Genomic DNA, 25,875 nt, shown 5'->3' with positions numbered 1-25,875 from the left:
ATGCACCGGGAGCCCGACGTGGGATTCGATCCCGGGTCTCCAGGATCGCGCCCTGGGCCAAAGGCAGGCGCCAAACTGCTGCGCCACCCAGGGATCCCCAAATAAAATCTTTAAGGAAAAAAAATGGAAACACTAACAAAAGAAGCCCAGAGGTGAGTACTGGCTATGCTGTCCCAGCTCTGTCCAAGAAGGGGGGTTACTCTGACCTGAGCCCCAAGATCACAATGGCAGGTCATTCTTGGGGAGACAGCTGTGCTCAGCAGCTAAACATCTCATTCACCCGGCTCACTCCCTGGTTCATATCCCTAGTTCATGAGTGCCTTTAGGAAAAATGTGGCTGCTTTTAGGGCAGCAGTTTATCAACCTGAATCACTCTAAGGGCCAGAAAGGCCCTGAATAGGAAAAATAAACTGCCAAGATATAATCAAACTTTATTTTATATGTGATAAGCACAAACATATGATGCCAGAGATTGTACTTTGACATTGGACAAATATAACTTGGAAGTAGAAATAATTAAAGTTTCATGATTCCTTTCTCTTTAGATTTGAAATCCAGCACCTCATATTCCCTTCTCAAGCCCCAAGGTGTCAATCAAGGTCAGGCTGTGAATCTTGCACAGCAACGTGCAGCAGAGAATTCATCTCCGAGTCTTTTAACCAGGAGCAAGATTTAGTTTTATGTTGTTTCATAACAGAAAAGAGCTGCTCACAAATGTAGGTACTTCCACACATGGACAGAATCTTTGCATAGTGGTTTTTATATTTAGGGTAACCATTCCCAAGATAATTGTAGAATTCTGGGATCCCAACGCCATCATATTTCATTTTCAGTATAGTGTTGCACTGCAATTCAAGAACTTCCATTTGTAGCTCTTCACTCACATTATTAATATTAATTGAGAAAGGTGAACTGAACAATGTCAGTTCATTTTCATAAAGTTTGAAATCAGAGAACCGTTTTTGGAATTCAGTCTTCAACTCTTTAATTCGGGAAATATAGTTCAGGCCATCTCTTTCATTTTCAGAAACTAATTTCAGTGTAGGGAAGTGGGCCAGACTGTTCTTTGCCAAATGAGTTTCACAAAGACACAGTTTCATTAGTAATGAGTGAATTGAGTCCTACATCTGTGTAACCACTTGTGAACGCCTTTGCAAAGAAATATCCAGTGTCTTTAGGTAAGTCATAACGTCAACCAAAAAGGGTAAGTCTTTGACCTAATCATTGCTAGTAAGCTGAGGAGCCAATTTTCCTTTAGAAGACATGAAAATAATCAATTTCTTCCAACAGTTCAAAAAACGGCCACTTCCATCGCATGGGGCAGAACGGGCTTCCATACCGTGCATCTAACTCCCTGAACAAAGCACTGAACTTGCTGCAGTCTGAGCCATGGGAACATATCCAGGTTATGGTATGAATCACTACGTACATGACATGATCCATTTTTAACTTTTTAGCACAAAGTGACTCCTGGAGAATGAGGCCATGCACGGACCTGAGCTCTGTGTCTTTGCAAAGCCCTGACACTCTAGATTTAAGTTTTGTAACAAGCTGTTCAACCCCAACCAGTGTAGAATTGCCATCTGTGCTAACATTTACTGTGACCAGTCTACATTAAAATTTTTAAGATTTTTCTCAATGCAGACAAGTAATTCATTTCCTGATGCAGTGCCTGTCATGGAAACTGTGTCTAAAAGTTCTTCCATCACATCCAAAGTCTCATCAACACCATGAATAAATACAGCCAACTGGGGTGGGGAGGGATTACCTCCATCAGCCCTTTCAGGAGCAGCAATGGAGAAAGCCACAAATGATTTAGCTTTTTCTTGCAGTTTGTCCTGTAAGTTCTCTGCCATGTGGCCCACATGCTGTGAAACAGTATCAGCACCTAGTCTTAGACTGGCAAATGCTTGTCTCTGTTCAGGGCACATAATTTCCACTGCACTCAACAGACATTCCTTTATAAACTCGCCATCTGTAATAGGTTTTGATGCCGGGGCAATTTTCTCACTTAATATATAACTGCATTTCATAGCAGCGTCATTTATTTTATTCATGTTCAAAATTAAGTCATGTTGAAATTTCAGTCTTTTTTTCAGTTCATTAAGTTTTTTTATCACGCATATTTTCTGTATATCCATTGTGGTTCCTACTATGGTTTGTTTCATAATGGCGCCTGAGGTTAAATTTCTTTGACACAGACACACTTTGTTTGCATATTAAACACGTAGGAAAAAAAAAATAATAAACACGTAGGAACATTCTTGACCTCCACAAAGAAATAAGCTTGCTCCCATTTTTCTTGAAACGTGTGGCTTTCTTGTTCTAGCTTTCATTTTCCCACTTTTGAAAGACACAAACGCATAATATTAAAATGTCACCTTTACAAAAAGTACTACTTTGCAAGAGAAAAGTATTGGCTCTATTTTTTCAAAGTCTAAGTGTGTTTACTCCTTAGAAGTGGAGGAGAACTGTGAGAATCACAGGGATTATAGTAAACAGCTAAGAAGAAACCTCTGATTCTCCAGTGCACACAACTCTAGGAATTGGGTAGGTTGCATATAGGAATGCAACCCTAGGGCACTGGTTTCCTGATGCAGTACCGAAAGAACCTGGAAATCCAGATTTCTATGTGAAATTCCTTGATTCTTAAAAATATTCATAATAAATTGGTTTTTTTTCCCCTCTATAGATACTATCTAAGCTACAACATCTATCCCTCAGATTAGGCAGAGTAGGGACATTGGTTTGGGGTCTCTTGTTTAAACCTGACAAAAAGGGGGATCCCTGGGTGGCTTAGCAGTTTGGCACCTGCCTTCAGACCAGAGCGTGATCCTGGAGTCCTGGGATGGGGTCCCACATCGGGCTTCCTGCAGGGAACCTGCTTCTCCCTCTGCCTGTGTCTCTGCCTCTCTCTCTCTCTCTCTCATGAATAAATAAAATCTTTTAAATAAATAAACAAACCTGACAAAAACTCTAGTTGAAGAGAATGAAATGTCTAAAGAGAATTAAATAGCTGATTCTGAAACCACAGGTTTAAAAGCCTGTCCAAACAGAAACTAGAAGGTACCCAAAGAGGGGAGCTAAGCTGATGTATCTCAAAGTGCATGTTTTTGCAGCCTTCAAGGTTATAGTTAACTAGAATACTCATTCACTTGATAAGAGGATGATTTACACGTTTTTCATACAGGGAGAAATTTTATTTAAGAAGGTTTTGATGAGAAATTTTATTTAAGTGTGTCTATCCTCCTGTTAGTGCCTCTCTGGGGAACCTTGCTAACAACCCTGGAAAGTCTCAGTCTATAGAGCTTTAGCATCCCTTACTTCTACACATTCTGTTCTTCCTGCCTCTCTCTTCTTGGCTTTGACTTTTCTCTCCAGCATGGTCCAGAACTATGGCAAGCCCACCGGTCTTTGTTCCTTGCTTCTCTTCTATGGCTTGCTCTGCATCAGCCTGTGACTTGAAGTCAACATAGGCAATCCTGCAATTGTGGGGGTGGGATCACAGAGAGAAGAAAGAATAGTCAACATTTAGTATTCTTGTCTTCTGATTTAGTAATACACATACAAGACAAAATACAAAAGGTAGAAAAGGATATGAAGTGTGCCTTCTGTCCAATTTCTTTCCTTATAGGCAGCATGCCATATATATAAAAGCAAATGTACATATATATATATACACACACTCTATTTTTCAAAGATTGACTGGGATATAATTTACATATCATAAAATTTACAATGAGGGGCTCGTGGCTGGCTCAGTCAGTGGAGTGTGCAACTCTTGATCTCAAGGTCGTGAGTTCAAGTCTCACATTGGGTATAGGGATTATTTAAAAATGAAATCTTAAAAAAATAAAAAGTGTATAATGGTTTCTAGTATATTTACAGAATTCTTTTATTTTATTTTATTTTATTTTTATTTATTTATGATAGTCACAGAGAGAGAGAGAGAGAGAGAGAGGCAGAGACATAGGCAGAGGGAGAAGCAGGCTCCATGCACCGGGAGCCTGATGTGGGATTCGATCCCGGGTCTCCAGGATCGCGCCCTGGGCCAAAGGCAAGCGCCAAACCACTGCGCCACCCAGGGATCCCCTATTTACAGAATTCTAAAACCATCACCATGATCTAATTTTAGAACATATTTATCATCCCCCCCCCCCCCCCCCAAAGTATCCATTAGCAGTCACTCCTTATTCCCTCCAACTCATTCCCATCCCCTGGCCCAACTACTATGCTACTTGCCTATTCTGGACATTCCATAGAAATGGGATCATATGAATATGCAATCTTTTGTGTCTGGCTTCCTCCACTTAGCCTAATGTTTTCCAGACTCATCCAAGTTGTAGCATGTGTCAGTACTTCATCCCTCGTTATGCCAGGATACTATTACCTTGTATGGAAATGCCATGTTTTGTTAATCCATTCATCAGCTGGTTGATATTTGGGGTTGTTTCCACTTTTTTGGCCATTATGACTGAAGGTGATATGAACATGTGGTTAGAAGTGTGCGGCTATTTGTTTTCATTTTGGAGGGGGTACACACCTAGTAGCAGAACTGCTGCACCATATGGCAACTCTCTGTTTAACATTTTGAGAAATTGCCAAATAGTTTTCCAAAGCAACTACACTATTTTATTTTACATTCCCACAGGCAATGAATAAGGGTTCCAATTTCCCTGTAGCTCTGTCAACACTTATTATTGCCTGCCTTTCTTATTACAGCCACTCAGATGGGCATGAAGTGGGATCAATCACACCATGGTTTTGATTTGCATTTCCTTAACAACTCATGTCGAGCATCTTTTCATGTTCTTATTGGCCATCCATATACTTTGGAGAAATGTCCATTCAAGCTCTTTGCCCATTTTTCAATTAGTCTTATTATTGAGTTGGGAGAGTTCTTCACAAATTCCAAATCCAAGGCTCTTAGAAGATACACGATTTGCCATATTTTCTCTCAGTCTGCAGAGGGTTCTTTTTTACTTTTTGTGTAGTGTCCTCTGGAGTATAAATGGTTTCAATTTTGATAAAGCCCAACTTGTCAATCTTCTATTTTATCATCAGCACAACACCCCAACCTAGGATCACAAGGATTTACTCCTGTGTTTTTGCCATAGTTTTGTTTCAGCTCTTACATTTGGGTCTTTGATCGATTTTGAGTTAATGTTTGTAGAGTTAAGTCCTCCATTATGTTTTTACATGTAAGAGAATATTAAACACACTGTTCTATATCTTGCCTTTATATTGGAGATTATTTTCCATCAGTACATAAAGTGCTGTTTCACTTCTTTTTTCAACTGCATAGTACAGTATCTTTTGGATGTACCGAAAATTTTAGCCAGTTTTCCATTGATAGATGTTCAGGTTAATTCTAATTTTGTATCAACCAACTTTGTAATACATTATGGCACGTGTCTATCTGTGGGATAAATTCTTAGGAGTGTAATTGCAGGATAAAATGATACATGCAACTATAACTAAGAAATACCAACTCGGGATCCCTGGGTGGCACAGAGGTTTGGCGCCTGCCTTTGGCACAGGGCGCGATCCTGGAGACCCGGGATCGAATCCCACATCAGGCTCCCGGTGCATGGAGCCTGCTTCTCCCTCTGCCTGTATCTCTGCCTCTCTCTCTCTCTCTCTGTGACTATCATAAATAAATAAAAATTAAAAAAAAAAAAAGAAAGAAATACCAACTCATCTCCACAGGCATTTCACCAATCCTCCTTCTACCAACGAAGTCTGAGTATGCCAGTTTCTGTAACCGTCCTCAATACTATGGTAATGCTTTTTGATCTCTGAACACCTAATAAGTAAAATGTTACAACTAAATTAATTAAAATTGCCTTTTAACTTACAATTCTTTTAGTATGTGTGAGGATGAGTATCTTTTTTGTGCTCAAAAGAAAATTCCTTTTCTGTGACCTACCTGTTCATAATTTGCTAATATTTTTACGTGGTTGTTATTCTTTTTTAAAAGATTTTATTTATTTTAGAGAGAGACAGAAAGAATATGAGCAGGAGGGGCAGAGGGAGAGAGAGAATCTCAAGCTGACTCCAGGCTGAGCACTGAGCCCAACATGAGGCTCAATCCCATGATCCTAAGATCATTACCTGAGCCAAAACCAAGAGTCGAATGTTCAACAGACTGCGCCATCCAGTCGCCCCTGTTGGTCTTTTTCTTACTGATTTGTGAGATGCACTTTATCTATCAGAAAATTAGGCCTCAGTTTTAAAAGAAATCATGATTTTTTTTTCCTGGTTTGTCACTTGTCTTTCGACTTTGCTTATGGGACTTCCTCTACTCCCCCACCCTGCCCCATGTAGAAGTGTTTTATATTTATGCAGTCAAATTTATCTGTTCTTTTATAACTTCCAGGATTTGTGTCATACTTAACAGGCTTCCCCTTCTTGAAGATTACTAAAAACAAACAAAACAAAAACATTCTCCACATCTCCCTCTACTACTTTATCATTTCATATGTTCATTGTAATCCTTCACGAACCTGTAACTTACTTTGGTGAAAGATATGGAATAAGAAAAAAAAGGAAAAAAAAGATATGGAGTAAGGATCTGTTGAGTAAGCATATTCTTGAAGAATGCACCACACTCTCTTCTGACATAGGTATTATGCTTTATTTAATATGGTCATGGATTCCCTGGCATCTCCTATCTTCCTTTTGTAGTAATTCTTTATGTAAAGGAATGATTCTAAAGACTTAAGTATATCTAATCAAAAGGTAACTAACATTAGAGAAATTCTATGGCTTTTGCAGCAACTTTTCATTTTGTCATTTTCCAGTATTGCTGACTACATGCGTGGCAGAGAGCCCCAAATCCCCTCACACTAAACACTGACAATTGCAAATTGCTAACAATATGGGATTTATCCTTTCAGACTTGTTTTCTCAATTGGCAGGATTCTTTTCTAGAGCTTATGTTATTCAGAATATACTGGTAGACTAGTCTAAAGTAGACTATTTTAGAGTTCACCTAAACCAACAATTTTCACTTAAATGTATCTGTAATACTGATATGCAAGCTACACCTCATTAAGAAATCCTTCAAAATAGGGGCCCCTGGCTGGCTCAATCGTTGGAGCATGCAACTCTTGATCTTGGGGTTGTGAGTTCAAACCTCACACTGGGTGTAAAGATTACTTAAAAATAAAATCTTAAAAAAAATTCCTTCAAAATACATCCCACTCCATCCTTTCTAATTTTACCACATTCACCTCTTACTCTACCAAAGCCTAGCTACACGGTGCTAGTGTTTCATTGATTGTTACAACACAGTTCTAATGGGCCAATTCAGTGCTGTTTTAGTATCTGTCCAGACAAGTCAGCAAACATGGTGTTTCATTAGCGTCAACCCTGGAGAGAGAAGAATGGAGGTAATCTATTACTGAATTCGTCTAATATTCAATCTTAAACTTTGTAGAATAAATGTTCATTTCTCAATGACACTACCACAGTTTTCTAGAAGCTTCTGGCTGTCCATTTATGATGCCCCCTTCAGTTTTCTATGCCTGCTGGTAGAAAGGTTGGATAACTACTCTTCCCTTCCCTAAAATCAGGCGTTAAGTGATATAGGAGAATGCAATGTAATTCTGTTATGTCTGAATTCAGTAGAAATACACTCTTTTTCAATATAGGTACAAAACACATGTTTTACTTGTCCTATTCTTCCTCACCAATCTGATTTGAAAGGTATCCTTAAACACATCTTGAGTCATGTTAAGTGGCTGTCAGGCATGTTCTTGATCAAAAGTGTTTTGGCATTCAGATCTACATTAACACAAAAGAGTATTTTTAGTCTGGGTTCAGATCTAAGAAGCATTGAAAATTCTCTAAAAGAGAAAAAAACACTTCTCCAAGAGTTGGAGAGCGTTAATAGCAATACATATTCCTTCATTTAACAATATTTAGACACATATCTGGGCGACAGCTATGCTACATGCTACATGAAAAAACAGTTACCCTCTACTCTCGGGAATGTGGTCTTACTGGGGGAAAAGGCTATGTAAGCAGTCACATAATTACAAACTCTTGAAAGTGCCAAGAAGGAAAAGTAAAAAGGGAAATGAGAGCATCTAGTAAAGACTTAACCTATGGGCACCTGGCTGGCTCAGTCAGATGAGCATGTAATTCTTGATCTCCGGGTTGTGAGTTTGAGCCCCACATTGGGTAAAGAGATTACTTAAAATAAATAAAGTTAAAACAAACAAATAGGGGTGCATGGGGAGCTCAGTCAGTTAAGCATTTAACTCTTGATTTCGGCTCAGGTCATGATCTCATCAGGGTTGTGGGACTGAGTTCCATGTTGAGCGCCACGCTCAGTATGGAACCTGCCTAAAGATTCTCTCTCTCCTTCTCCCTCTGCTTGTCCTTGTTCATGTTCTCTCTCTCTCTCAAAAAAAAAAAAAAAAAAGAAAAAGAAAAAGAAAAAGAAAGAAAGAAAAAAGAAAGTAAAACAGAAAGAAAGTCCCACCTAGACTCCACCACTGCCCCCACCGCCCCCAAAGGACTTAACCTAGTCTGGTAGTAAGGGAAATTTTTCTGATCTTGAGGAAATGAACTTTAAGCTGTGATTCCATGGATGGGCTTCAGGTAGCCCTGGAATGAGTCCCAGAGACAACATTATGGCAGAGAAGGTAAGGTACATAATGACATAATGAAGGTAAGGTACAGTAGACAAAGAACATTATGACAGGGAAGGTGAGCCATACAGCTATAGCATAGAAGGTGAGAGCAATGTAGATAAAGTTTGTGCTGTGCAAGTAGGTGACCTGGTGGTAACTGACTACTTGCACAGAGTAAAAATCTGAGACTCATTCCTGACCCAGAGTCTTCTAGATATACAAGTATCTATAAACAGTTACCTTATTTGTATACCTTTCTTTACTTCCTTTCCTTTTGGTTTTCTCAATTTAATTTCATACCCAAGGACCTTTGTCTCACTAAGTTTCAAGGCTTTTCTCTGGTCATCAGCAGATTTAAAATTTACATAACCAAATTTCTTACGGAGATGTAAAAGAAAAGGGAAAAAAAACACCTAGGTAAGATGTAGAGGCACGACTCTAGTTGGCTAGTCACACTGGATGTGAAAGTGGAAGTCAGCATTGAGTCATTACAATTTAAAACCAAGGCTCTGCCAGCTAGCAATATAAATGTCATAAAGAAACCAGAGAGGAATGGTTCTCACCCTGGGGCAAGTTAGACAAGGGCTAGAGACATTTCTGGCTGTCACAACTGCAGGAGTGCTAGTATGCAGTGGGTGGAATCCATAGCCTGCAATCCACTAGACAGTCCCCCACCACAAAGAATTATCTGGCCCAAAATGTTAACAGTACCAAAATCGAGAAACCCTGTCCTGGAGCAAGGACTAAGAGTCAGTGCAAATTCACCTGTTGAAATCTTTATTAGTTTTCTGTTTAGCCAACTGACCCAATTTAACCGAAAGCTATAGAAAATGAAGCTTGAAATTATGAGGTTTTGAATTTTTGTTTTAAGAAAGGGCCATCTACATTTGCGAATTGGAACAAAAATATCACTCGTAATGAGGAATGTGTTAGCAAACCGAAGGGCTACTACAAATATATTTTTTAATGCAAAAGAAATTCGTATTTCCTGCAAATGCAACAGTACTACAAAATATAGTTAACAAAAACCGTACTGGCAATGTGACAAAAGTCGTGGCAGAGGCTCTGGAGCCAGACAGCTGTACTTAAATCCTAGCTTGGCCATTATCTAGCCATGTAATACAGGGTACATTACTTAACTTTTCTGTTAAATTTCTCCTCTGTGAAATGGGGATAATGTCAGTGATTACCACTGAGGATTGTCTTAACAGATCCAGTGACTCACTCTGAACTGGTCATAAGGAAGGTCATAAGGAAGGAATTAGAAACAATGCCTGGAATAGTGAATGCTCAGTGAGTTCACTATTATCATTCTCTTTTTGTTTTTACCTAGGACAGTCTGAGTACTATATGCTCACACCCAAGAATATGCTTCTGATACAAAAGAAGTGAGAAAGAGAAAATTCGAATCAGCAAAAAAGGAGGAGTGATACAGGACCCATATGTGCCACCAGAGCTAGGGGGCTGTGATTAAAGGTGTGATTTGCTTTAAAGTAGTTTGGGGCAAATAACATTGCTCACAGTGGAAAATCACGAAACTATGGTTCTGTGAAGACAAGGAAAAATCTCAGGATTATGTTAACATTTCAACTGGAAAAATGGGATAGCAGAGTTTAATCTAATGGGTTTTCTAAGGGTCACCAAAGGGTTTTAAATACATTAGTCTGTCTTATCCATGGCTTCAGTTACCCACAGTCAACTGTGTGGTCTGGAAGCAGATGATTCTCTTTCTGACCTAGCATCAAAAGGTCAATAGTACTCTAATCCTAGGTCACGATGCCTATGCCATGGACCTCACTTCATCTCATCATAGAGACGTTTTATCATCTCACATCATCACAAAGAGGGAGAGTATGGTACAGTGAGATATTTTGTGAGGTTCGAGAAACCACATTCATATAACTTTCATTAGAGGATATTGCTGTAATTATTCTACTTGTTATATTATTATTAATCTCTTATGGTGGCCAATTTATAAATTAAACTTTATCACTGATATGTATGTAAAAGAAACAACATAGTGCATGTAGGGTTCAGTACTATCTGTGGCTTCAGGTATCCACCAGGGGTCTTATAATGTATCCTCGAGGATACGAGACTACTATACTCACTCTGAACTGCAAGAGGCTGAGGTAAAACCCCTCCAAAGGGTAAAGAGCAGGTCACAAAAGGATTTGACAACACAAAAGTCTAGTAACCCACAATGAAACAGAAAGTTACAGGAACTCCTAATTCTTCCAGGGATAATAATGCTGGGCTGATAAATTTGATATTCTTAATTTATTGGAATTTACCTGGACAAGCCAACTCTGACACCAACAACTATGAGATCATTTTTAGCAAAAAATTCACTGAGACCAGTTTTTTTGGTTCAGCAGTGGTTTTGGTGAAATTCAGGTTTCCAACAAACAGTTTGAAAGTTACAGGTAGTTCAACTACCATATGAAAAGGTTAAAAAAAAAGAAAAGAAAAAAAGGAACTCAAACCGTTCCGAAACAATGATGCTACAAGAAAATTCCATTAAAGATTCTGGCATATTGTAATAACCAAACTGCAATAAAAATCCCCTTGTTTGCCACTTGGGCTTTTACTCTGTCCACAAGTATCATACCTACACTACATCTATTCTGTTAATATGAAATTCTCTATGTTTTGTTTGTGCTTTAAAACACAGCAAAGGGACACCTGGGTGGGTCAGCAGTTGAGCATCTGCCTTTGGCTCAGAGCGTAATCCTGGGGTCCTGGGATGAGTCCCCACATCAGGCTCCCTGCATGGAGCCTGCTTCTCCCTCTGTCTATGTGTCTGCCTCTCTCTCTGTGTCTCTCATAAATAAATAAATAAAATCTTAAAAAAAAAAAAAAACACAGCAAAGAAGTTACCTTCCAATTTCTGTTTTTTGGTTTCACAGGAAGCCTTCTGTTTGGCCATTTCCTTCTTCTGTTTTTCAGGTGTTTCTTTGATAGGCTCTGTGGGCAAAAGTCAAAATATTATATTTTTAATGATCTGTCTGTATCACTAATGAGTTAACTGGAAGCTTTTACTCTATCCACAAATATCACACCTATGGTAATACCTACTCTTCACAAGACATACAAGTTAGCTCTAGACAAGAGTACTTATAAAAGCATTTATAAATTAATTAGAACATTCTTCAAGTTCCTAAAAGACATCCAACAACCCCTGCCCAAGGGCTTCCCTTACAACTCTAATTCCTTGATATGGACCATCCCTCAATTGAGCTGATTTAGGCCATCCTGGCCTTCCTCTTTCTCTCCCTCCTCACATCCTTTGTCATCACTGCCCTTGTCCTGCTCGTCTTCCCTGACGCCCACAGGAAGGACTGTTTTCCCTCTGGCCCATGCAGAACATACACCTTTTTCAGAATCTAAATGAAAACCCACCTAACCAATGGCTCCCACACACTTGTTGAGAATAACAAATTATTCTTTCAGAGAAACTGCTCATAAATCTGACTATAATACACAAACCTAAGGAAAAAATTCAATGCCACTTTAACCTCTTTTTTTGAAATAATTTTAAAGGTACTGCCATTGTATTTAAGTAAAACTATTAATAATTACTTCTTTGGGGGGGATCCCTGGGTGGCGCAGCGGTTTGGCGCCTGCCTTTGGCCCAGGGCGCGATCCTGGAGACCCAGGATCGAATCCCACGTCGGGCTCCCTGCATGGAGCCTGCTTCTCGCTCTGCCTGTGTCTCTGCCTCTCTCTCTCTCTGTGACTATCATGAATAAATAAATAAAATATTAAAAAAAAAATAATTACTTCTTTGGAAGCAGTATCATTTAAAATGTTACAGAGACTCCACTCCATCAGGACAAAAACAAAATCACTGACAACTAAGTTTGGGGGACAATTAACTGGCATGGCTCCTATGCACTGGGACAGAAATAATCAATGTAGAAAATTCAGAGAAAACACTGATTCTGATCACTTGGACAGCAGAGGTCAAAGGTCCACTGAGATTCCTCATCGACAAAGCCACACCTGAAAAGTCAGCCAGCAATTGCCGAGGCAACTTTCCGAAGGGTGGGTATACTCACAGAACCCGCCCCCAACGGCATATGGAATGGCAAGCAGGGCCGACCCTTGCCATCTGCCAGTTGCTAGCCAGAACAGCCCTGGAAGAGAATTCATCACCTTCTGCATCCTGGCCCAATTCAGCGTTCTTATCTTCCTCTTCCTCATAGCTCCCATTCTCTCTTCACGGTCCTCAAGCTTGGCACCCCTCCTGTCTTTTGGTAATTGGGCCCTGGTAGCTGTCTTCCTGTGTGGTGACAGTTTCTCAGCAAACTTGGGAGCCAGAAACCCCCCCCCCCACTTTATTTTTTGGAGTGGTAGTAATCTTCCCACCACTTTTCTGGGGGATGACAATCTGGAAAGAAGTGGACACAGAGAGCACATCTTCCCTGTGCCCACGGGGGTTACAACCACATTGTGCAGTCAGCGAGTACAAGATCTGGTCAGGCACATATGTCAATGTCTATGTTGCTCTCTCTAAGGTGAACTTCTCAATGTGTAGTAAGAGAGCTCCCAGCACCACCTGCCATGCTCACCTAAAGAAAAAGAAAAAGAAAAAAAAAATCCTAGACTTCATTTAGAGCTATCAAATCAGAATCTTTACAGGGAAGGAACTAGAACTAGGTTACTAGAAGTTTCCAAACTACTGCCCTAGGAAAATATACCAAGTCAATTACTGTTTAGGTGGCTCCACACACCATCAGAGTGCTCTTTGGTTTTTGTTTTATTTTTTTGTTGTTTTTTTGTTTGGTTTTGGGGTTTTTTTTTGGTTTTTGTTTTTGTTTTTCTAAGATTTTATTTATTTATTCATAAGAGGCATGGGGGTGGGGGCAGAGACACAGGCAGAGGGAGAAGCAGGCTCCATGCAGGGAGCCCGAAGTGGTACTCGATCCCAGGACCCCAGGGTCACGCCCTGGGCTGGAGGCAGGTGCCAAACCGCTGAGACACCCAGGGATCCCCTGGTTTTTGTTTTAAAGATTTTATTTTTAAGTAATCTCTATACCCACTCTTTGCATACAAATAAATACCAAAGTGAAGGGCCCCCCACTACAGGCAACTGGAACATACAGAGGAACAAGAGCCAAGCCCCAAAGATTGAGCCTCATGCTTCCTAATTATATCATCAATTCCCAACCCACAGCTATTAATAACTGGGCATGGTATTATAAAACTAAATAACTAAAGATAAAAATTTTAGGGGCACCTGGGTGGCACAGTCAATTAAGCATCCAACTTGGTTTCAGCTCAGGTCATAATCTCATGGTCATGCAATTGAACTCTGCATCTGGCTTCACTACAATCAGCACAGAGTCTGCTTGAGATTTTCTCCTTCTCCCTCTGCCCCTGCCCCTGCCCCCATGCTCTCTCTCTCTCTCTCTCTCTCAAATAAATAAATCTTAAAAAAAAAAAAAAAGTTAGCAAAATACTGAAGTCTCATCATACACAAAAGGACAAAGTGAAGAAACATGGGCAATAAATAAAACTAGTGTCTTTATCTTGCCAGTGTTAATTCAGAATGTCCTAATGGAGGGAAGGCATTACTGGTTATGGGCTGAAAGATATCCCACTAAAATCCATATGTCAAAGTCTTAATCCACAGTATATAAGAATATTACTGTATTTGGAGACAGGCCTTTAAAGAAGTAATTAAGTTAAAATGAGGTCATTAGAATAGGCTCTAATACAATATGGCTGCTGCCCTTTTAAGAGATTAGGCCACAGATGACAAATGACCATGTGAAGACTTAGCAAGAAGGCTGACATTTACAAACCAAGGAGAGAGGCCTCAAAAGAAACCAAACCTACCAACACCTTGATCTTCAACTTCCAGTCTTCAGAATTGCTAGAAAATAAATTTCTGTTGTTTCAGCCACCCAGTCTGTGAAATTTTGCTAAGACAACCCTAGCAAACGAATATAACTGGTATATATAGCTCTCAATCCACATCACAGGAAGAGATAAGTAACTACAATGTGATTAGCATTACTGGTTATGAACACAATTTACAGGCAAGCAGATGAGGGACCAGTTCATCTGGCATGGGAATGATATGGGATCAGGGATGTTATGGGAAAGAGATGAGGGTTTTATTTATTTTATTTTTTTAGTAATCTTTACACTGAATGTGGGGCTCAAACTCATGACCCCTAGGTGAAGAGTAGCATGCTCTTCCAACTGAAGCAAATAGGCACCCCAAGAGACAAGGGTTTTAATGAAATAATTTCAATGAGCCAACTTTAGAGTCCGGTTACTCTAAAAGTTCATTTAACTGTGGGAGTACTTCTATATGCTGCACCAATCAGAAGAAACCATTATAGGAATCACAATTTAAAGAGGAATGACCGGGCGGCCCCGGTGGCTCTTCAGTTTAGCGCCACCTTCAGCCCAGTGCCTGATCCTGGAGACCTGGGATTGAGTCCCACATCAGGCTCCCTGCATGAGCCTGCTTCTCCCTCTGCCTGTGTCTCTGCCTCTCTCTGTCTCTCATTAATAAATAAGTAAAATCTTAAAAAAAAAAAAAAAAAAAAAAAAGAAAGAAAAAAGAGGAATGACCAAAGGTAACCAGTGTGAACAGTCTAGAACATCACATACATACCAACCTAAGGAAAATATAATGTGATTACTCCTGTTTTCCTCCAAGAACCAGAATCTGGATTCCAAAGCAAAAGTTGCATTCACCAAGAATTTTCTGATTGCTATAAAAGTTAATGCAACGTATTGTGAACATCATAATACAGTAGATGCTCTCTTAACTGTGTCTTAACTATGTCTACCTAACCAACTCATACTAACCTACATTTATGGCTAGACTGAATGACAGTCTCATTTCCAAACAAGACTTACTAACTTGATGTCTGTGAAATGCTAAGTACATGTGGCTAGCAGGTTCTTCTGTGGTATTCACAGAACACCTGGTCATTTCTGTTTCCATAGGCTAAAGTATATCCTTAATAAGCATCAGTTGTGTTTGTTCCAAACCTGTACATGACTGTTGTATTTGCGGTTTCAATTACATAATAAAATCATAGGGATCCCTGGGTGGCGCAGCGGTTTGGCGCCTGCCTTTGGCCCGGGGCGCGATCCTGGAGACCCGGGATCGAATCCCACATCGGGCTCCCAGTGCATGGAGCCTGCTTCTCCCTCCGCCTGTGTCTCTGCCTCTCTCTCTCTCTCTCTGTGACTATCATAAATAAATAAAAAATTTAAAAAAAATCATATAAACCAATCAAATTAACGCAAAAAGTAAGTTAATCTGTGAAGACCACTTTGAATGCTTCGGACATATTTGATAAAGCTTAAAAATGCCACTGTAGTCAAATTAGGTGTGGATGAGCAACCATAAAAAGATGGGGGAAAAAGTAAAAATGCAGGAGTATTCTAATTGCTTTACTAGTTTTGTTTTTTTTAAGATTTTATTGATTCATTCATAGAGACACAGAGAGAGGCAGAGACACAGGCAGAGGGAGAAGCAGGCTCCATGCAGCGAGCGGGACTCAATCCTGGGTCTCCAGGATCACACCCTGACTACAGGCGGCGCTAAACTGCTGCGCTACCAGGGCTGCCCCTTTACTAGTTTTTTAGTTTTGTTTTGCTTTAAAGAAACAAACTTTGGGGCACCTGCCTGGTTGAGTCAGCAGAGTATTCAGCTCTTGATCTTGGGGTCATGAGTCTGGCCCCACAGCTGGATGCAGAGATCACTTAAATAAAAACTCAAAAACAAATAGACAAACTTCAAATCACAGAAGATGCACTTATGGGTGTACTCTGTACTGGGAAGACAAACTACTCCCAACACTGAACCCCAAGTCAACGAGGCCTTAGTCCCACATCAAAATATTGGTAAATGAATACACATTTAACATGTTTTAAATTGAAATCAGAAGGCATGTATGGGTAATTTACTTTTGATTACAACAACTACTAGATTGAATGGGGTTGAAGAAAGTTTCTATTATACAACTGGCTGTTCAAAGCAGACAATAAATAACATGCTAGCTGCCTCTCAAAACAAGTTGCTTGGGGCGGGGGAGGGGGGGGGGTGGGGGCAGGAGAAAGACCGAAAATGTGAATCAGGAAGTGGGTAGGGACTTTGAATTTGGCAGAACTATGTATGATCCCAGCTCTGTCACCTATTAATTATAAAACCATGAGCAAAGGGGCGCCTGGGTGGCTCCATGGTTGAGCATCTGCCTTTAGCTCAATTAATGATCCTGGGGTCCAGGGATCACATTGGGCTCCCCTGGAGGAGCCTTTCTCCCTCTGCCTCTCTCTGTGTGTCTCTCATGAAAAAATAAAATCTTTATTTAAAAAAAAGAAGAAAACTATGAGCAATTAAGTTAATGGCTAAATCTGTTTTCCCACGTAGAAAACAGAGCTGATGATACCTGCCTAATACAGTCACTGGGAAAATGAAATGAGATGCATTAAACCCCCACGGTGGCTACACACATGAAGCATTCACTGTTCACAGGCTGTGTATCCACTCACCCATCCCAGTTCTTTTAGGACTCATCTCAAACCTATCCATATTCAAATACTAACACAGGGGCGTCTGGGTGGCTCAGTGGGTTAAGCATTCACCTTTGGCTCAGGTCATGATCTTAGGGTCCTGGGATCCTGCCCTAGATTGGGCTCTCTGCTCAGTGAGGAGCCTGCTTCTCCCTCTCCTACTCCCCCTACTTGTGCTCGCTCTGTCTCTGTCAAATAAAATCTTAAAAAACAAAAAGAAAAACTACCACTAAGGCTCCCAGCCAGAAGCAGAAAACAGAGTAGAGACCTAAATATTTGTCAAAAGAATAAATATGGAAACACAGATGTTTGACAGGCACACAAACTAATGGAATTTAATGAGGCAATTCTAAGAATCAAGAGAGTTTCTTTCAAACCAGTATTTCCAGGCAACCAAAAGGATTTTTTTTTTAAAGGACTTTTCAAACAAAAAAAATATTTTTGCATTCCCTCGAAACAAACCTCACTTCTCACAATGTATTCTTCTTCTTACTTGATACTAGTATTTAATTTGCTCACGTTGTTTGGAATTCTTGCATCTACCTTCATGGCCCTGGTCTGCAATTTTTTTTTCCCCGTAAAAATGACGGTGTCCGATTTTGGTAGAGTCTAGGGTGGGCTTGTAAAACTAGTCAGAAAGTGTTCACAATACCACTTCTGCGATGAAAACAAGGCAGTTCAAACTGTTTTCCTCTGGATTTTGACTGTTGACCTTAAATCGTGCTCTGCACCGTATATACAATTACCTCATCTCTACCTCCACGGTCCGTGTCTTCCCACATCTCATCTTCCCCATCTTCTATCTCCTTTGGAGAAAAAAAAAAAAAAAAACTCATTTTCTTCAATTCACCTGGATTTTTTTTCCTCTGCTTAAAATGGACACAATTATTAGGCTCATCACAGGGCCTTCAACACTCTATACTATGCATGTTTTCCCTCTAGGATCTGGATTAAGTTTTTATTTATAATAAACACGTTAGGCTTCATCCTAGAGTTACTTTCGATCGGAATCTTTTACCCATGCCACTGAGCATCAAAATATAGAGAAAAAGATCATTTTTGGCCTATGTCTGTAGGTTAGAGGTCCCATACCTTGTCTTTTGCCACGATCTAGAAAATGGAGAACTCCTCGAGGTTATCAGGAAAGCTTCCAAGAATTCCTCCCTTTTCCCTCTCATTCTGTTCCCTTCAACACGCGTTTTCAAATAATTTCGTTTTTAAAAAATTGGTTCCACCACCAGGTGCTCAAATGAAGGAACCAGAGGGCCAAAATAAAGCCCCCTAACGGTAAAAACTCAGCACCAACAGTTCAAGGGTCTTTATCTTTGCAGACGGAGAACCCAGGGCGAAGTGGAGCAGCGCCCATCCCCACCCACATGCAAACGTGCAGCACACATTAGGAGTCGCACACCAGAACCCAGAACCGCCGCTTCCCGAGGAAACCCGCACAGTCTCGCCGCTCCCCCGAGAGGCGACCGCGGGCGCACGGCCCCGCCCACCCAGAGCCACCAAGCGAGGCGGAGCCGGGCGGGAGGCCCCGGAAGCGCCCTCCGCGGCCTGCAGGCGCAGACAGGTCGAGAGCGCCCTCCCAGCGGCGGCCCGGGATGGAAGCCCCGGCGGCGCACACTCCGGAAGGAGACGGTTGCCCTAGTAACTCCGCCTCGGCCAATCAGAGCCCGCGCCGTCTCTGGGCCAATCCCGAGCCGGGACGGAGAGGCGCGCGCCTGGGGGCGGGGCCTCGAGTCGCCGCCGCCGCTGCTGCGCCTGCGCACAGGGCGGACATGTTGGTCGGTTCGCTCGGGTTCGAGCGCGGCGTGTGCGGCGTTTCCCCGGTTGGTGGGGGACAAGGTGCGGCTCCTGCTACGTTCAGGCACCTGGCGGTGGGCCCGGAAAACGTGACTAAGGGTCATAAAAGCCGCCACTCATCGCGGGCTCGTGGGCGAGGCGGTTAGGCCGCAGCCCGCGCGGCGGGGCAGGTGGGAGTCCTCTCGCCCTTTTCAGCCGAGACGGAGGCGCGGGAGGGCTCGGGGTGCGCAGTCGGCCCCGCGCCCTCCCCGGGTCTCCCGGCGCCGTGGAAGCCGCGGTAGCCAAAGTCCCCAGGGCCTGCGTGGCCCCGGGCTGTGTTGCCTTTCGCACGTTTTATCATGGACGTTTCCAAACAAGCTTACATTTTTTTTTTTAAAGATTTATTTATTTATTTATTTTCATTTATTTTAGACCCAGAGAGAGAGGCAGAGACACAGGCAGAGGGAGAAGCAGGCTCCATGCAGGGAGCCCGACGCGGGACCCGATCCTGGGACTCCAGGATCGCGCCCTGGGCCAAAGGCAGGCGCCAAACCGCTGAGCCACCCAGGGATCCCGTTTTTTGTTTTGTTTTGTTTGTTTTTTAATAGTTTCACGTTACACGCAGGGAAATTGAGGCTCACAGAGGTTAAAGGAACTCCACCGCTGTTGACTCGCATCTTCAATTACTCCATATTGTTTCTTTGAGTTGAAACCATCAATGTGCTTTTTGAGTCACCGTTAGCACCGGTAGTAGGGTCAGTAGGGGGATCAGAATCCTAGGAATTGTCCCCACATTGGGATCTGAAAAAAGCGCCATGGGATATGTGGGGGGGAGGGGGGGGGCTAGTCCTGAGTAAGGGGCCTTGCTCTGTTTTTCTTTTCTTTTTTCTTTTTTTTTTTTTTTTTTTGGTCTGGTTCTTAGCTTCAGAAAGTCCTAAACTGGAAGGAAGGAGGATAGGAAAAATAATTTGCGTATTTTAGATTTGGTACCTCACCAAAGACTAATCAATGATGATGGCTCAAAGCGGAAGTGCATTTCACTTACAAATAAAGATGCAAGGTTCAAATGAAATACTAGCAATTTGAGCAAGGTAAACCAAACAGTGTAGTAAAAAAAAAAATACTGATGAAGTAGGATTGAATTCTGGGATACAAGGATGTTTCAGAGCAAAGAAATAGGTCAGACTAAAGGGAGACAAACACCCTGTCGGTTGAAATAAAGCCTGTGAAAATAAAACATTTGATGACAAGAAGTAGTCTTACTAAAATCAGTGATAAGTGGGGCACCTGGCTGGCTCAGTCAGTAAAGCCTGAGACTCTTGATCTCTGGGTAGTGAGTTCGAGCCCCACGTGTGGCCTAGAGTTTATTTTCTTTTAAGTTTTTTAATGGGTAAAAGAGCTTGGCTTTTCAATGTCATTCCTAAGAAACAAAGAGGAATATCTGTAAATGAAATTAAGACATATTTGACCACCTTATGATTTTAAAGTTTTGGATGCAAAAGTGTCTGCAAATATAAGGAAGGGGCACCTGGTGGCTCAGTTGTTTAAGCGTCTGCTTTCCACTCAGGTCATGATCCTGGGATCGATCCCCCATTTGGGCTCTCTGTTTAGTGGTGGAGTCTGCTTCTCTCTCTTGCTCTCCCACTCTCCCTTCTTGTGCTCTCTGTCAAGTAAATATAAGGAATAAATTGGAAAGAAATATTTATAACATATGTAACAAAACCAGTGTCAGAATATGAAAGCTATAAACCAGTAAGAAAAAGACAAAGATGGGCAAAGAATATGAAAAGCCATTTTCTTTCTTTCTTTTTCTTTAAGATTTTAAAGACCTTGGGATCATGGCCTGAGCTGAAGGCAGACACCTAACTGACTGAGCCACCTGGGCACCCCTGAAAAGCAATTTTCAAAAGAAATTTAAGTAGCATATAAAGGTATAAAAAAATGCTCTACTATACAACCATTAGGGAAACATAACTTAAAATGGTAAGATACTGGGGTGCCTGGGTGGCTCAGTTGGTTAAGCATCTGACTCTTGATTTCAGCTCAGGTCATGATCTCAGGGTCAGGAGATAAGAACCCCTGTGGGGCTTTGAGTGTGGTGGGGAGTCTGCTTGAGACTCTTTCCCTCTCTCTCTGTGCCTCTCATGAATAAATAAAATCTTGTAAATAAATAAACTAATAAGATCCCATTTGTGTCCATCAGATTAACAGAAATTAAAACATCAATTGTTTTGGGGTTGTGGGAAGCTGCTACTGTAAGGAAGGAAATCTCTTTTTTTGCTCTACTCTTCTAAATTCTGGGCTGGAGCCCTGTAACAAAAGAGATTAACAAGAGAAAAGCATATAAATTTTTTAAGATTTTATTTTATTTATTTGACAGCACAAGCAGGGGGAGTGGGAGAGAAAGTAGGCTTCCTGCTGAGTAAGGACCCTGATGCAGGGCTCCATCCCAGGATCACAACCCAAGCCAAAGGCAGACATCCAATCCACTGAACCACCCAAGTGCCCTAAATTTCTTTACCATAAGTTTTATGGAACATGGAAGCCTTCAAAAGGAAATGCAGGGCAGCCCGGCTGCCGTGATCCGGGGCGTGATCCTGGAGACCCCGGATGGAGTCCCATATCGGGCTCCCCGCATGGAGCCTGCTTCTCCCTCTGCCTGTGTCTCTGCCTCTCTCCCTCTCTCTCTCTGTGTCTCATGAATAAATAAATAAAATCTTAAAAAAAAAAAAAAAAGGAAATGCAGACCTGAAGAAGCAGGTAAGCCTGAGTGGTGGTGGTGTTTAAAGATTATTCACAAGAGGCATAGAGAGGCAGAGACATGGAGAAGAAGACTCCCCACAGGAAGCACGATGTGGGACTCGATCCCCGGACTGGGATCACACCCTGAGCCAAAGACAGACGCCCAACCGCTGAGCCACCCAGGTGCCCCAGCCTGAGTTTTTATGCTATGTTTGGTGGAAGAGTAGAGACTTAATGGGCACGTGAAACAAGACAAAGGAATATGAGCTCAGTGTAGTAAACGGGGAAACAAGCAAGGCCTGTTGATCCAGATTCCTCCTAGTGTCTTGGAGAAAAAAATGCTCCTTTCCTCTGGGTATAGGGTGGGCACCTCTCACATGAGAAGCTGTGACCTGCCTCGGGGAAGATCAGAGTCCTTGCACCTGCTTTCTTTCAAATTCCATTACCTTAAAATAGTCAATATGCCACAGTGCCATATTTGGCGGTAGTTTAACCTGAATCCCCTTATTACAAACACCTGGAGAGAAATTTGGCAATTTCCAGTCAAGGTAAAAATTTTCATTCCAGGGACACCTGAGTGGCTCAGTGGTTGAACATCTGCCTTCGGCCCAGGGCGTAATCCTGGGGTCCCGGGATCGAGTCCTGGTCAGGCTTCTCTCTCTGCCTGTGTCTCTGCCCCTCTCTCTGTGTCTTTCATGAATAAATAAAATATTTTTTTAAAAAATTCTCATTCCTTACATTTAGGAATTCCACTTACAAGTGTGTAACCTAGAGAAGCAGTCTCACGTAGATGAATATGTAAATCTTTATTGCAAACTTAAAAATAATTTTGTTGTGGACATTTCCAAACATACATTAAGTAGAGTAAATAAATGAGGGATCCCTGAGTGGCTCAGTATTTGAGCGTCTACCTTCAGCTCAGGACGTGATCCTGGGGTTCTGGGATCATGTCCTGCATCAGGCTTCCCGTGGGCAGCCTGCTTCTCCCTCTGCCAATGTCTCTGCCTCTCTGTGTCTCTCATGAGTAAATAAAATCTTTTTTAAAAATCCAGTTTTACCCATCACCCAGCTTCAAAACTTCAATATTTTTGCCAATATTTTAAAACTATTCCTTGCCTCAATTTCCCCCTCCTCTCCCTTTTTCTTTCTTGAGTATTTTAATGGGACTCCTACATGTCCTATCATTTCACCTATAAACACTTTATTATGTATAGTAACATGCTGTTGGCTTGATACCACCTAATAGCTAGTCTGTGTTCAATTTTCTGTCTCAAAATGTCTTACTGTTGATTTGCTTGAAGATTCAAAAATTTCCAAAAACATTTCAAAAATTTCCACACGTTACATTTGGTTGATATGTCTTTAAATCATTCTAAATCTATACTAGAGGACAGCCAGGGTAGCTCAGCAGTTTAGCGCCACCTTGGGTCCAGGGCATGATCCTGGAGACCTGGGATCCCTGCATGGAGTCTGCTTCTCCCTCTGCCTGTGTCTCTGCCTCTCTCTCTCTCTCTCATGAGTAAGTAAATAAAATATCTAATTAATAAGTCTATAATAGAGAATCTTGGGGCACCTGGCTGGCTCAGTCAGGAGAGCTTGCAACTCTTGATCTCAGGGCCATGAGTTCAAGCCCCATATTGGGTGTAGAGATTATAAATACATTTAAATATATATATTTATTTTTAGGGGCACCTGGGTGGCTCAGTTGGTTTAATGTCCAACTTTTGATTTAGGCTCAGGTCATGATCTCAGGGCTATGGGATGGAGCCCTGCATTGAGCCCCATGGCTGGCTCTACACACGGCAGAGAGTCTGCTGCTCTCCTTCTCTCTCTCCCCCTCCCTCCATTCTCTCTCTCTCTCAATAATATATATATTATATATATATAATAGAGACTCTTTTACTCAATTTTTAAATTTAAATTCAATTAATTCACATACAGTGTATTATTAGTTTCAGAGGTAGAGTTCAGTGATTCATTAGTTGCATGTAACACCCAGTGCTCCTTATAGCATGTGCCCTCCTTAATGTCCATCCCCCAGTTACTGTCTCCCCTCCCCCTCCTTTCCAGCAACCCTCAGTTTGTTTCCTGTGTTTAAGGTCTCTTATGGTTTGTCTCCCTCTCTGATTTTGTCTTGTTTTATTTTTCCCCTCCCTTTTCCTATATGATCCTCTGTTTTGTTTCTTAAATTCTGCATATGAGTGAAATCATGGTATTTGTCTTTCTCTGATTGACTTATTTCACTTAGCATAATATCCTCTAGTTCCATTCACGTTGTTGCAAATATTAAGATTTCATTTCTTTTTTGATGACTAGCATTCCACTGCCTGTGTGTGTGTATGTGTGTGTACATACCCCACATCTTCCTTATCCATTCATCTGTTGATGGACTCTGGGCTCCTTCCATAGTTTGGCTATTGTAGACATTGCTGCTATGAACATTGTGGGTACAAGTGCCCCTTCAGATCACTATGTTTGTATCCTTTGGGTAAATACCTAGTAGGGCAACTGCTGGGTTGTAAGATAGCTCTACATTCAACTTTTTGAGGAACCTGCATACTGTTATCCAGAGTCGCTGTACCAGCTTGCATTCCCACCGACAGTATAAGAGAGTTCCTCTTTCTATACATGCTCACCAATATTTGTTGTTTTCTGACTTGTTCATTTTAGCCATTCTGACTGGTGTGAGGTGGTATGTCACTGTAGTTTTGATTTGTATTTCCCTGATGTCGAGTGATGTTGAGCATTTTTTCATGTGTCTGTTGGCCATTTGTACATCTTAGTTGGAGAAATGTCTGTTCATGCCATCTGCCCATTTCTTGACTGGATTATTTGCTTTTTGAGTGTTGAGTTTGATAAGTCCTTTTTAGATTTTGTATACTAGCCCTCTATCTGATGTGTCATTGCAAATATCCTCTCCCATTCTGTGGGTTGTCTTTTGGTTTTGTTGACTGTTTCCTTCGTTGTGCAAAAGCTTTTTACCTTGATGAAGTCCCAATAGTTTGTTTTTGCTTTTCTTTCCCTTGCCTTTGGAGATTGTCTAGCAATAAGTTGCTGCAACTGAGGTCGAAAAAGAAAACCTCTTTAAAAAAAAAAAAGGATTGTATTTATTTATTCATGAGAGACAGAGAGGCAGAAACACAGGCAGAGGGAGAAGCAGGCTCCATGCAGGGAGTCCGATGTGGGACTAGATCCCAGGACTCCAGGATCAGGCCCCGGGCCAAAGGCAGGCACTAAACTGCTGAGCCACCCAGGGATCCCCAAGAGAACCTCTTTTAAATGCTATCTATTTATTGAAGAAACCAAGTCATTTGTCCTATAGAATTTGTCCTTATTCTGCACTTGACTGAGACCTTTAAGGTATCTTGAACATACTCACCCAGTCTCTGTGTTCTTGTAAACTGGTAGTTAGATCTAGAGGCTTCATTAGATTAAAGCTCGGGTTTTTGCAGGAAGACTTCATGGTTGGTGGCATGTACTTCTTTTGCCTCCCTCTAGGGGGCACCTAATGTTTGGTTGTCCCACTTGAGTGATGTTAAAATTGATGAGACAGTTTGGGTGTTCTCAGCTTCATCATCCATTATAACCATTGATTTTTCTACCTGATGGCTCTGGGCAGTTTGTTTTGTAAAGCAAATGTTGAAAACAATCTATTATTCATTATGGGGGCAGGGGATAAGTGGGGGGAAATAATAGGAATCAAATTGCCAAAATCTTAACAGTGGTTAATTTAGGTCCTGAGAATAGACATACTACTTTCAGGGCACCTGGCTGGCTCAGTTGGAAAGGCATGCAACTCTTGATGTCAGGTTTGTGAGTCTGAGTTGTCCTTCCCTACCCCGTGCATAAGCTTGAAAGAGGGTGAGGTTGGGATACTGCAATTAAGGAGGCCACACAAAGGGACATTTACCTTAGAGAGTAACTACCTTTATCACACTAAACCATGTAGATTTAGGAACCTGGACACTGTTTGGAAGGACGCTGTTGTCAATGTTAGACTGTGAGGTGTCTGATTTGTGTGCAGGCAGATTACACATTCTTTGTTTAGAAATGTCAGTACCTCTCAGTCCAGTCAGACTTTGGCCAAAGGCCATTCTGACTTTTAAGGGTAGTTAGTGGCTGAGGGCAGATTCCAACCCGAGCAGCCTGGCTCCAGAGT

At 41.5% G+C, this 25,875-nt stretch overlaps 1 long non-coding RNA gene across 8 annotated transcripts; it reads right to left on the bottom strand.

The window, feature by feature from the left end:
* Window positions 1-411: 411 nt before the first annotated feature.
* Window positions 412-18,875, bottom strand: LOC112925507 (uncharacterized). 8 transcript variants are annotated; one of them, XR_011994129.1, is made up of 6 exons: window positions 18,282-18,813; window positions 17,936-17,995; window positions 12,801-12,927; window positions 11,523-11,609; window positions 3,325-3,482; window positions 412-2,343 (listed from the first exon to the last, which is right to left on the bottom strand). It is a non-coding gene; the product is annotated as an uncharacterized lncRNA (long non-coding RNA). The 8 variants fall into 8 exon arrangements; XR_011994128.1 differs by lacking the exon at window positions 412-2,343 and adding an exon at window positions 12,225-12,381 and having other exon boundaries at window positions 3,179-3,482; window positions 18,282-18,875; XR_011994131.1 differs by lacking the exons at window positions 412-2,343; window positions 3,325-3,482 and adding exons at window positions 6,616-7,374; window positions 12,225-12,381.
* Window positions 18,876-25,875: the final 7,000 nt, after the last annotated feature.

The sequence above is a fragment of the Vulpes vulpes genome, chromosome 9 (assembly GCF_048418805.1).
Source record: "Vulpes vulpes isolate BD-2025 chromosome 9, VulVul3, whole genome shotgun sequence".
NCBI lineage: Eukaryota > Metazoa > Chordata > Mammalia > Carnivora > Canidae > Vulpes > Vulpes vulpes.
This window is presented reverse-complemented; position numbering and strand designations above follow the sequence as displayed.